The sequence below is a fragment of the Mus caroli genome, unplaced genomic scaffold (assembly GCF_978045245.1).
Source record: "Mus caroli unplaced genomic scaffold, Mus_caroli_1 scaffold_4, whole genome shotgun sequence".
Classification (NCBI taxonomy): Eukaryota; Metazoa; Chordata; class Mammalia; order Rodentia; family Muridae; genus Mus; species Mus caroli.
The window spans coordinates 91,147,904-91,161,992 of NW_028227259.1; the positions used below are offsets into that span (position 1 = coordinate 91,147,904).

The window sequence follows — 14,089 nt, forward strand, 5'->3', positions numbered from 1 at the left end:
ATCTGGCAGATATCTACAGAACATTCTATCCTAAAACAAAAGGATATACCTTCTTCTCAGCACCTCATGGTACCTTCTCCAAAATTGACCACATAATTGGTCACAAAGCAGGCCTCAAAAGATACAAAAATATTGAAATTGTCCCATGCATCCTATCAGATCACCATGGACTAAGGCTGATCTTCAATAACAAAATAAATAATAGAAAGCCAACATTCACGTGGAAACTGAACAACACTCTTCTCAATGATACCTTGGTCAAGGAAGGAATAAAGAAAGAAATTAAGGACTTTTTAGAGTTCAATGAAAATGAAGCCACAACATACCCAAACTTATGGGACGCAATGAAAGCATTTCTAAGAGGAAAACTCATAGCTCTGAGTGCCTCCAAAAGGAAACTAGAGAGAGCACACATTAGCAGCTTGACAACACACCTAAAAGCACTAGAACAAAAGGAAGCAAATTCACCCAAGAGGAGTAGACGGCAGGAAATAATCAAACTCAGGGGTGAAATCAACCAAGTAGAAACAAGAAAAACTATTCAAAGAATCAACCAATCAAGGAGCTGGTTCTTTGAGAAAATCAACAAGATAGATAAACCCTTAGCCAGACTCATTAGAGGGCACAGGGAAAGCATCCTAATTAACAAAATCAGAAATGAAAAAGGAGACATAACAACAGATCCTGAAGACATCCAAAACACCATCAGATCCTTCTACCAAAGGCTATACTCAACAAAACTGGAGAACCTGGATGAAATGGAGAAGTTCCTAGACAGATACCAGGTACCAAAGTTGAATCAAGATCAGGTTAATGATCTAAACAGCCCTTTATCCCCCAAAGAAATAGAAGCAGTCATTAATAGTCTCCCAACTAAAAAAGCCCAGGACCAGATGGGTTTAGTGCAGAGTTCTATCAGACCTTCAAAGAAGATCTAATCCCAGTTCTTCACAAACTATTCCACAAAATAGAAACAGAAGGTACTCTACCCAACTCATTCTATGAAGCCACAATTACTCTGATACCTAAACCACCAAAAGACCCAACAAAGATAGAAAACTTCAGACCAATATCCCTTATGAATATTGATGCAAAAATCCTCAATAAAGTTCTTGCTAACCGAATCCAAGAACACATCAAAACAATCATCCATCCTGACCAAGTAGGTTTCATCCCAGGGATGCAGGGATGGTTCAATATACGGAAATCCATCAACGTAATCCAGTACATAAACAAACTCAAAGACAAAAACCACATGGTCATCTCGTTAGATGCGGAAAAAGCATTTGACAAGATCCAACACCCATTCATGATAAAAGTCTTGGAAAGATCAGGAATTCAAGGCCCATACCTAAACATGATAAAAGCAATCTACAGCAAACCAGTAGCCAACATCAAAGTAAATGGTCAGAAGCTTGAAGCAATCCCTCTAAAATCAGGGACTAGACAAGGCTGTCCACTTTCTCCATACCTATTCAACATTGTACTTGAAGTCCTAGCCAGAGCAATTCGACAACAAAAGGAGATCAAAGGGATACAAATTGGAAAAGATGAAGTCAAAATATCACTCTTTGCAGATGATATGATAGTATATATAAGTGACCCTAAAAATTCCACCAGAGAACTCCTAAGCCTGATAAACAGCTTCGGTGAAGTAGCTGGATATAAAATTAACTCAAACAAATCAATGGCCTTTCTCTACACAAAGAATAAACAGGCTGAGAAAGAAATTAGGGAAACAACACCCTTCTCAATAGTCACAAATAATATAAAATATCTTGGCGTGACTCTAACTAAGGAAGTGAAAGATCTGTATAATAAAAACTTCAAGTCTCTGAAGAAAGAAATTCTAGAAGATCTCAGAAGATGTAAAGATCTCCCATGCTCATGGATTGGCAGGATCAACATTGTAAAAATGGCTATCTTGCCAAAAGCAATCTACAGATTCAATGCAATCCCCATCAAAATTCCAAATCAATTCTTCAACGAATTAGAAAGTGCAATCTGCAAATTCATCTGGAATAACAAAAAACCTAGGATAGCAAAAACTCTTCTCAAGGATAAAAGAACCTCTGGTAGAATCACCATGCCGGACCTAAAGCTCTACTACAGAGCAATTGTGATAAAAACTTCATGGTACTGGTATAGTGACAGACAAATAGACCAATGGAATAGAATTGAAGACCCAGAAATGAACCCACACACCTACGGTCACTTGATCTTAGACAAGGGAGCTAAAAACATCCAGTGGAAGAAAGACAGCATTTTCAACAAATGGTGCTGGCACAACTGGTTGTTAACATGTAAAAGAATGCGAATCGATCCATTCCTATCTCCTTGTACTAAGGTCAAGTCTAAGTGGATCAAGGAACTTCACATAAAACCAGAGACACTGAAACTTATAGAGGAGAAAGTGGGGAAAAGCCTTGAAGATATGGGCACAGGGGAAAAATTCCTGAATAGAACAGTAATGGCTTGTGCTGTAAGATCGAGAATTGACAAGTGGGACCTCATGAAACTACAAAGCTTCTGCAAGGCTAAAGACACCATCAATAAGACAAAAAAACCACCAACAGATTGGGAAAGGATCTTCACCTATCCTAAATCAGATAAGGGACTAATATCCAATATATATAAAGAACTCAAGAAGGTGGACTCCAGAAAGTCAAATAACCCCATTAAAAAATGGGGCTCAGAACTGAACAAAGAATTCTCACCTGTGGAATACCGAATGGCAGAGAAACACCTGAAAAAATGTTCAACATCCTTAATCATCAGGGAAATGCAAATCAAAACAAACCTGAGATTCCACCTCACACCAGTCAGAATGGCTAAGATCAAAAATTCAGGTGACAGCAGATGCTGGCAAGGATGTGGAGAAAGAGGAACACTCCTCCATTGTTGGTGGGATTGCAAGCTTGTACAACCACTCTGGAAATCAGTCTGGCGGTTCCTCAGAAAATTGGACATAGTACTACCGGAGGATCCAGCAATACCTCTCCTGGGCATATATCCAGAAGATGTCCCAACCGGTAAAAAGGACACATGCTCCACTATGTTCATAGCAGCCCTATTTATAATAGCCAGAAGCTGGAAAGAACCCAGATGTCCCTCAACAGAGGAATGGATACAGAAATTATGGTACATTTACACAATGGAGTACTACTCAGCTATTAAAAAGAATGAATTTATGAAATTCCTAGCCAAATGGATGGACCTGGAGGGCATCATCTTGAGTGAAGTAACACAATCACAAAAGAACTCACACAATATGTATTCATTGATAAGTGGATATTAGCCCAAAACTTAGGATACCCAAGATATAAGATACAATTTGCTAAACGCATGAAACTCAAGAAGAATGAAGACCAAAGTGTGGACACTGTGCACCTTCTTAGAATTGGGAACAAAACACCCAGGGAAGGAGCTACAGAGACAAAGTTCGTAGCTGTGATGAAAGGATGGTCCATTTAGAGACTGCTATATCCAGGGATCCGTCCCATAATCAGCTTCTAAATGCTGACACCATTGCATACACTAGCAAGATCTTGCTGAAAGGACCCAAATATAGCTGTCTCTTGTGAGACGATGCCGGGGCCTAGCAAACACAGGAGTGGATGTTCACAGTCAGCTATTGGATGTATCACAGGGCTCCCAATGGAGAAGCTAGAGAAAGTACCCAAGGAGCTAAAGGGATCTGCAACCCTATTGTTGGAACAACATGATGTACTAACCGGAACCCTGGAGCTCTTGTCTCTAGTTGCATATGTATCGAAAGATGGCCTAGTCGGCCATCAATGGAAAGAGAGGCCCATTGGACTTGCAAACTTTATATGCCCCAATATAGGGGAATGCCAGGGCCAAAAGAATGGGAATGGGTGGGTAGGGAAGTGGGGGGCGCTATGGGGGACTTTTGGGATAGTATTGGAAATGTAATTGAGGAAATTATGTAATAAAAATATTAAAAAAAAAAAAATAAATAAAATCATGCCTTAAGGAAAAAAAAAAAAAAAAAAAAAAAAAAAGAAGTTTAGGTTTTCCCAAGCACTCCATGCCTCGAGGCAATGTTGAATTACATGTGAGGTCTTTTCTCCTGTTAGAGGTGTAGCAAATATGATACAAGAGCAGGTATCAATAGAAACATGTAAATACTGAAGTCTTCCAAGGGATGAGACATGAGTAACATCCATTTGCCAGACCTGCAAAGGCCTTATGCCACGTGGGTTTATTCCGACATGAGGAACAGGCAAAAATTCACAGCAATTTTGACATTGAGTAACAATTTCTCTAGCATCTTTTCTAGTTAATGAGAAGCGGTGACATAAAGTCTCAGCTGTCACATGAAAGCATTTATGAAATTCTTTTGCAGCTTCTGTCTGGGAAGACAGAGCAACAGCCACGATTCTAGTGGATTTGTCTGCTAAGTCATTTCCATGAGACATAGGGCCAGGAAGGCCAGAATGAGCTCTGACATGAGTAATATAGACACGATGTCTTCTGTGTAACAAGGCTGACTGAATTTGTTGGAAAATGTGAGCAAGCTTACTAGATGGTTTAATTAAGCCTGCAGCTTCAAGTGTATTGACTGCATTAACTACATATAAGGAATCAGATATAATATTGAGTGGTCCTGGGAAAGTGTTAAGGACTTCTAGTACCACCAAACACTCTACAACCTGGGGTGATGTCGCATTATATTGTTTGGATGTTACTTGGTCATTTATTACATATGCACCTATGCCAGATTTGGATCCATCTGTATATACTACCACCCCATCTGCAAGTGGGTGTTTAGCTGTAATTTCTGGAAACAATATGGCTTGAGTTAAGGCAAACTGCAAAATTGGATGTTTAGGAAATGATTATCAATTCTTCCTGAATAGGAGGCAACCAAGACTGCCCAATCGTCAGTCGTTGCTGCCAAGGTTTGAACTTGAGCAGAGATATAAGGCACAATTAGTATATGAGGTTCCTCTCCAAAGTGCATAATGGCAGCTTTTATTCCCCTAACTGCAAGTTGAGCGACTGCATTAGGATTCCATTCAATAATTTTTGCTGGGGAAGCCTTAGGGTGGACCCACAATAAGGGTTCATTTTGACACAAGACTGCTGTTGGCAACTGTGCAGTTTTTAATATGCACAATTCAAATGACTTTGATTTATCAATACGTAGTAATTGGGCATCTTGTAAGGCTTTTTCTATAGTTTGTAAAGCTTGACATGTAGCTGGGGTAAGTGCTCTTTGGGAGGAGATGTGAGTATCTCCTTCTAAAGTATCAAATAAAGGCTTTAACTCTGCTGATGGAATTTTCAAAAATGGTCTCAGCCAATTAATATATCCCAGTAATTTTTGAAAATCATTTAAGGTATGTAATTGATCTTTGCGAATCTCTAATTTTTGAGGAACAATTTTATCAGGATAAATACCTGACCCTAGGAAGGTTCCCATTTGAGCAACTTGCACCTTCTCAGTGGCTACTTGCAATCCCCATTGACCTAATGTCTGTATTAATATAGGGTATGCATCTTGCAATAATTGTGAATTTTCATGACAAAGGAATATGTCATCCATATAAATTTCTACGAGCAGAGATGGAAAGTGATTTCTAACTGATTTAAGTGCCATTTGCATGTACAGTTGACACATGGTAGGACTATTTGCCATCCCCTGAGGTAGGACCTTCCATTGGTACCATTGATCAGGTTCCAAATGGTTAATGGCTGAGATGGTAAATGCAAATTTTTGTCTATCTTGAGGACACAGAGGTATAGAGAAAAAACAGTCTTTAATATCTATAATTATAACCTCCCAATTTTTTGGTAAGGCATAAAGCAATGGTAGTCCTCGCTGAACTGGCCCAAACACGCGCATTTGTGCATTAATTGCTCTGAGATCATGTAATAAGCGCCATTGGCCTGATTTTTTTCTTAATGGCAAAAATTGGAGTATTCCAGGGTGAGGTAGAGGGCTCTAAATGTCCCAAATATACCTGTTCTTTGACTATTCTGGTTACAGCTTCTAATTTTTCAGAGGATAGAGGCCATTGAGGAACCCATACAACTTCCTCCATAAGCCATGGTATGGGCATAGAGCCCCCAACGGCCCCTAGAAAACACCCAGACCTTGTCTTCCCTTATTGCCTTCTTGAGAGATAGGTTCAAGTCCACCCTGCTCTCCTTTCCCTAATCCTTTTCCTTCTGTATAGCCCATTTTTCTCATCATTTGAACAGCTTGTGGTGAGTTTTCATTAGTCAAGGTCATTCCCATTGCCTGTAAAATATCTCTCCCCCAGAGATTAACTGGGAGTGGTAAGACATAAGGAGTGAATTGTCCCGCTTGACCTTCAGGTGCTTGCCAGCTCAAAGATCAGGAGCTAATAGTGGGACAGGACTGATACCCTAAGCCTTGTAAAGAGTGTGATGACTGAGTTACGGGCCAGGCTTTTGGCCACCAGTGAGAAGAAATAATACTTTTGTCTGCTCCTGTATCTAAAATCCCCTTAAATTGTTTTCCTTCTATAACTAACTCTAAGGATGGCCTGGAACCTAAAGACATTATTAAGTAAGCAGAATCATTTCCAGTAGAACCAATTCCTCTGGCAGCTCGAGGGACACCAGAGGAGGGAAAACAGCCATGTAGGCTTGGCAGAATTATTAGTTATGCTATTCTATCCCCTTGTGATATAGAAAAGACACCTTGTGGACAAGAACAGAGAACCTGGAGTTCCCCTTTATAATCCTGATCTACAACTCCAGGGTAAACAATGAGACCTTGTAATGTGAGAGAAACCCAGCCCAAAATTAGACCGACACTTTCAGATGGCAAAGGTCCCTTGTAATCAGTAGGAATTGGCTGCACTCCCAGCTGAGGCATCAGCATGTATTGGGTGGAGGCATGGAAGTCCAATCCAGCCGAGCCTTCTGTTGCCCTGCGGACCATGGTGTCCACCTGTTGCTCACCTGAGTCCCATATGTTTTGGGGCCCTGGGACTTGAGGGCCTGAAATGCTTTCATTCTCATTTTCTACCACTTGAGGGAGTCCTGGCTGCAAGAGCCTGCCTTGTACATCTCTAATTGTATGACAGTCCTTAGCCCAATGATATCCTTTACCACATTTCGTACACAATCCTGGTGCTGACCTTTTTATAGGGACCCTGCAGTCCTTTTTTAAATGTCCTGGTTTGCCACAATTAAAGCAAAGTTTGAGGTCAGCTGAATCCGAGTGCTTCCTCCCCTGCATAATGGCTGCTGCCAATCCAGCATTAGTAAGTGGCCCTCCAAACTCACAGCAAACCTTTAACCAGTCCTGTAACCCTTTACTCTTCCTAGGTGTGATTGCTGATCTACATCCTGCGTAGCTTGTTCATAAACCAATTGTTCAATTAAAGGCATAGTTGCTTCTGGGTCTCCAAATATTCTCCCTGCTGCCTCTGTCATTCTGGCTACAAAATCTGAGAATGACTCCTGTGCACCTTGGATAATCTTTGTCAAATGTCCACTCGCCTCCCCCTTCCTAGGTAGTGCTTTCCACGCCTGAACAGCGGCAGCTGAGATCTGAGCATATGCTCCCCAATGATAATTTGTCTGGTTAGCAGCGAGTTTTCCCTGACCTGTAAGTAATTCAAAAGTCCACGTTCTTTGATCCCCGTTCATGGTAGCATTAGCCCTTGCCTGCGTCTGGCAGAAATCTTGCCACAATGCTTTCCATTCAAGATACATTCCCATATTTGGAGCCACAGCTTCAGACTCTGTAAGCTCCTTAATCTGTGGATACTCTACCTGAGCGTGAACACGCCCACCCTCGGCTCCTTCAAAGACCGGAAATGCCTGTTGCATCTTCCTTTGTTTCTCTCTTGGAATGAATGAGTCTGTGCACTGCCTCTCTGGGCAGGGCTGAAGCACTATGCAGGGTGGGGGCTCCGCATAGTGCAGAGGTGCACTATGACCTTGAAGCCGAGAGCCTGGAGGCCAAGCAGCAAGCTATCCTTCCCCAGCTGCTTTTGGATTTTTTCTTGACTGATTAGATCACATTTTATATGGCTGGTACTTTTCTCTCTCATAACAAGCTTTTTCCTCCTCCAAGTCTGTCTCCTCAGAGGGGCTAAGTTCTTCATCTGATTCTGAGCTGCTAAGAGCTAGCTCCTTAAACTCATCTAGCGGCAGGTATAGGCTCCCTCTTCTAGGGACCTCTGCTGATTGAGCTTTTTTTCTTTTGTTTTTTCTCCTCCTTTCTTCTTATCCCTCCCCGGGTATTCTTCCCCAACATAATCTTTTCCTCAGGTTCAAGACCCGTGGAAAGGCCTGTATGCTTATTTGGTGCACCGTGTTTCTTCTTTGCTCCTACTCTCTCTCCCCGCTCTGCCTCTGATAGGCTTTCTTGAACTTCGTCCAGAATTTTCTGCCCTGCCTTAACTACTTGTTGACATTCCTTGTCCTTTAAGTACGATCTAATGAGCTTCCACAAAGTCATGGTTCCTGCTTTAAGTTTGCCGTTCTCCTGCTCCCTAACTAAATCTTCCCTGAGTTTCTCCCAAGAGGGGATAGTTAAGGACCCTGAGCACGCAAACCATGGTGCTATGAGATCTATCTCTTTTACAAAGCCTTCTAGTGTCTTGGTGGAGATTTTCAAGCCACGCTGCCTCAGGACTGACTGTAAGACGGTCACCACAGAGTGGGAGGCTCCCATGCTATCTTCTTGACTTTTTTCTAACCTTGCCTGACCTCGTCTGAACACTAGTTAGCAATTCCTCCTGTGGAAACTGTACGCAACCTAAAGAAAAGAACGAGCCCTGTGAAAAGGAACAGAAAGGCTTCTAACGCTGGAGAAAATTCAAGGCCATACCTTGCAGAGCTTTAATGTCCTGTAGTTCTGAATCCGCCCAGTGTGAAACAGGGGTCTCCTTTAGGCGCCTGGTGATGATATAGTCCCGGGTATCTGCGCCACTATGTCCTTGTAACGTTTTGCCAGCAAAACACTCTTGGATAACCGAATCCTTCTATGGCAAAGCTTTATTGCTTACTTATCAGGAAGACCCCAAATCCAGGAAACTCAGTCCTTTTATAACCCACAAAGAGTGGTTGGAGACGTGTACCTCCCTGACTGGCTGCTCACCATTAGCCCAGATGACGCCACAGGACAGGCAGGGCACAAGGCATGGAAAAATACCCCAGCACATGCGCAGACTACTTGTTTACCAGTTAGAACACCGGATATCAGTGCCATTGCAAGGGCGGCTCCTCACAAAGTCCCTTTCACCTTCATACATCTTAATGACTACACCTGGCTGGTTGTCAGAGTAGGTGGTAAAGTCTGTCTGCTTGGTGTGGATGGTCATATTGTGCTTGATTGTGACAGTCTTGACTCCACTAGCAGTTTCAATAACCTGGGAAAGAGGAGTGACATCTAAGAGCAGCAAATCCTGAACATTCTCAGACTTGTCTCCACTTAGAATGACTTCCTGGACAGCTGCACCATAAGCAACAGCTGCATTGGGGTTAATGCTCATGTTCAGTTAGCTTTCATTAAGGAAGTATTGCAGAAGTTTCTGAATGTTGGGGATTCTGGTAAAAAAAAAAAAAAGACTCCCCCGGTTAATATCATGGATATTTGAATTGTCTAAATGGCATTTTGAAGACCTGTTTCTACAGGGTCCAGCTCACCACAGATCAGTTCAACATTTAATCCCTCCAATTGAGCCTGGGTAATGGAGCTATAGAAGTAAATTCATTCATAGAGATAATAAATCTCAATACTCGCTTGGGTACTGGAGGAGAGGATACCCTTGGCCTGCTCACAGGCAGTGCAGAGGAGCTCGACAGCTCTGCTGTTCTCACTGATATCTTCTTGTGCTTTCACTTAAACTTAACAATGGGATGTTTGACTATTCAGTTGTCAAAGTCTTTTCCACACAAGTAGGTTTCTCCAGATGTTGATTTGACTTCAAAAGTTCTATGCTCAATAGTGACAATTTGCACAACAAAAGTGGCACCTCCAAAGTAAAAAATCAAAACTTTCTTTACAGGTGTGACCTTCTTATCCAAACCATAAGCAATAGCATCAGCAGTTGGTTCATTGAAAATTCAAAGTCTGTTGAGGCCTGCAGTAGTTCCAGTACCTTTTGTTGCTATCCTCTGAGAGTCCTTGAAGTAATCTGCGTCAGTGACCATAGCATTGATAACCACCTTTCCAAGGTAAGCTTCTGTAATTTCCTTCATCTTTTTCATAACCATTGAGTACACTTCTGCTGGGGAGAATTTGCCTCTTTTTTGTATTTGAATTAGATGTTGGACCTGCCTGCATCACTTACCATATGAGGGCCAGTGCTTCATATTATACAGAACAATAGTATCATCAAACCTATATCCAATCAGACATTTGGGATCAAAACTGTGTTGGTGGAGTTCATTTACACCAGATTTTTAACAGCATTCCCAGTTAATTCTGTGTCAGTGAAAGCTACACAGACAAGTGTGGTGTGTTTACTACTGTCAATGGTAATTATTTACACATTTTCATGCTGGAAGACAGCCACACAGGAGTAGGTGGTGCCAACATCAGTGTCAACACCTCCATTGGATATGGTTGATTGTATATAGGCCTGGCTATGCTGTCTATAGGACCACACAAATCACCTAATGCTGCCTCTGTGTTCAATGAGCACACCTACTGAGCTTATTTACCTTTTTTAAATATATATTTCTGTCCAGGGCTGAAAAATTAGGATTACATTCCATATGTGAGTGTTTCTCTGAACTAGAGTATTTCTCGCCTTCTCAACAGTCATCAATCACCTGTAGCTCCTCATCTGCTGATGGAATTCTTTAGTAATTCTTTTGACCCCATGCGTATCTAATATGCCACTGTCATTATACTGGCCACATCTACATCTTTGTATGTAAATATAGCTCTCCATTATAAAAACAAATGATTTCTCTTTCCCTTGAAACCAATGTGGACTATTACAGATATATAGCTGGTGAAAATATGGTGAATTAGTTCATAGAGTGCCCAACATGAACAGATGCAATTGTCAGGGAAACCTAACTTACCTGAATATCCTCTCTTCTACTGAAAACTGCTCTGTCCATATCAGGCTTAGGACTATTCATTGTATTCAACATGCTTAGATCTCATTGAAGAAGTACAAAATATTTGAAAGGTCAAGCCAACATCTTTCTAAAACCTACCAGTCTTGTAGAAATTCTTGCCAGTGGTAATGAAATAGATGCTCTCCAGAGCACAGACTTTAAATGAATACTCATCAGCATCATCAAAGACTCAGAGTATTAAATGACACAAAGCATCAGCTTAGTGAAATTAAGGAGAAAGAGCTTAAGAGGAAGGAAACCACGGTGATGCCCAGGAAAACAGAAAGATAAGGCTGGTGGACAGGGAACTCCTAAACCTGATAAACAGCTTCAGTGAAGTAGCTGGATATAAAATTAACTCAAACAAGTCAATGGCCTTTCTCTACCCAAAGAATAAACAGGCTGAGAAAGAAATTAGGGAAACAACACCCTTCACAATAGTCACAAATAATATGAAATACCTGGGCATGATTCTAACTAAGGAAGTAAAAGATCTGTAAGATAGGAACTTCAAGTCTCTGAAGAAAGAAATCACAGAAGATCTCAGAAGATGGAAAGATCTCCCATGCTCATGGATTGGCAGGATCAATATAGTAAAAATGGCTATCTTGACAAAAGCAAACTACAGATTCAATGCAATCCCCATCGAAATTCCAACTCAGTACTTCAATGAATTAGAAAGGGAAATTTGCAAATTCATCTAGAATAACAAAAAAAAATAGGAGAGCAAAACCTCTTCTCAATGATAAAAGAACCTCTGGTGGAATCACCATGCCTGACATTAAGCTGTACTACAGAGCATTTGTGATAATAAAAAAAAAAAAAGACAAACAAACAAACAAACAAAAAACTGCATGGTACTGGTATAGCAACAGACAAGTAGACCAATGGAATAGAATTGAAGACCCAGAAATGAACCCACACACCTATGGTCACTTGATCTTTTACAAGGGAACTAAAACCATCCAGTGGAAATAACACAACATTTTCAACAAATGATGCTGTCACAACTGGCGGTTATCCTGTAGAAGAATTCGAATTGATCTATTCCTATCTCCTTTTACCAAGGTCAAATCTAAGTGGATCAAGGAACTCCACATAAAACAAGAGACAGTGAAACTTATAGAGGAGAACGTGGGCAAAACCCTCCAAGATATAGGAACAGGGGAAAAATTCCTGAATAGAACAGCATTGGCTTGTGTTGTAAGATCAAGAATTGACAAATGTGACCTCATAAAATTGCAAAGCTTCTGTAAGGCAAAAGACACTGTCAATAAGACAAAAAGGCCACCAACAGATTGGGATAGAATCTTTACCAATCCTAAATCAGATAGGGGAAAATATCCAATATATATTAAGAACTCAAGAAGGTGGAGTCCAGAAAATCAAATATCCCTATTAAAAAATGGGGCTCAGAGTTAAAAAATAATTATCACCTGAGGAATACTGAATGGCTGAGAAACACCCAATAAAATGTTCAGCATCCATAATCATCAGGGAAATGCAAATCAAAACAACCCTGAGATTCCACCTCACACAAGTCAGAATGGCTAAGATCAAAAATTCAGGTGACAGCAGATACTGGCAAGGATATGGGGAAAGAGGAGCATTCCTCCATTTTTGGTGGGATTTCAACCTTGTACAACCACCCTGTAAATCAGTCTGGCAGTTCCTCAGAATATTGGACATAGTACTACCAGAGGATCCCTCAATACCTCTCCTGGGCATATATCTAGAAGATGTTCCAACCAGAAAGTAGGACACATGCTCCACTATGTTCATATCAGCCTTATTTATAATACCCAGAAGCTGAAAAAAAAACCCAGATGCCCCTCAACAGAGGAGTGGATACAGAAAATGTGGTACATTTACACAATGGAGTACTACACAGCTATTAAAAAGAATAATTTAATGAAATTCCTAGGCAAATGGATGGACCTGAAGGGTATCAACATGAGTGAGGTAACCCAATCACAAAAGAACTCACATGATATGTACTCACTAATAAGTGGATATTAGACCAGGAACTTAGAATATCTAACATACAAGTTGCAAAACACAAGAAACTCAAGAAGAAAGAAGAGCAAAGTATAGACACTTTGCCCCTTCTTAGAATTGGGAACAAAACACCCATGGAAGTTGTTACAGAGACAAAATTTGGAGCTGAGGTGAAAGGATGGACTATCTAGATACTGCCACACCCGGGGATCCATCTCATAATCAGCCTCTAAATGCTGACACCATTGCTTACACCAGCACAATTTTGCTGAAAGGACCCTGATATAGTTGTCTCTTGTGAGGCTATGCTGGTGCCTGGCAAACACAAAAGTGGATGCTCACAGTCAGCTATTGGATGGAACACAGGGCCCCCAAAGGAGGAGCTAGAGAAAGTACCCAAGGAGATAAAGGGGTCTGCAACCCTCTAGGTGGAACAACAATATGAACTAACCAGTACCCCCAAAGCTGGTGTCTCTAGCTGCATATGTAGCAGAAGATGGCCTAGTCGGTCATCACTGGTAAGAGAGGCCCCTTGGTCTTGCAAAATTTATATGCCTCAGTACAGGGGAACACCAGGGCTAAGAAGTGGTAGTGGGCGGTAGGGGAGTGGAGGGAGAGGGTATGGGGGACTTTTGGGATAGCATTTGAAATGTAAATGAAGAAAATCCTAATTTAAAAAAGGATAAGGCTGGTGGAGATGAGAAGGAAAATGCAGTACTTGCAAGCAGAATCCAATAAAGAGATAGAAACAATGAGGGGGACTCAAACTAAAATGAACATGAAGCTGAAAATCCCAATTATCTAATGGAAGAATTCAAAGGACAGCCTTACAAATAGAATGTGTCAAAGAGAAGGAAAACACTATCAGAAGGCAAAGATAGAACAGATGAACTTGTCCAAATATACAATATAAAAATATTAATACACTACACACACACACACAAACACGGAACAAAGAAGATATGTTGTATATTATGAAAATACTTAAGGTCATGCATAGCAT

The 14,089-nt window shown here is 41.0% G+C and overlaps 2 pseudogenes; both read right to left on the reverse strand.

Moving 5' to 3' along the window:
* Nucleotides 1-6,106: 6,106 nt before the first annotated feature.
* Nucleotides 6,107-6,874, reverse strand: LOC147005182 (endogenous retrovirus group K member 21 Pro protein-like; annotated as a pseudogene).
* A 2,317-nt stretch (nucleotides 6,875-9,191) lies between these two features.
* LOC147005183 (heat shock cognate 71 kDa protein pseudogene) lies at nucleotides 9,192-11,121 on the reverse strand (annotated as a pseudogene).
* Nucleotides 11,122-14,089: the final 2,968 nt, after the last annotated feature.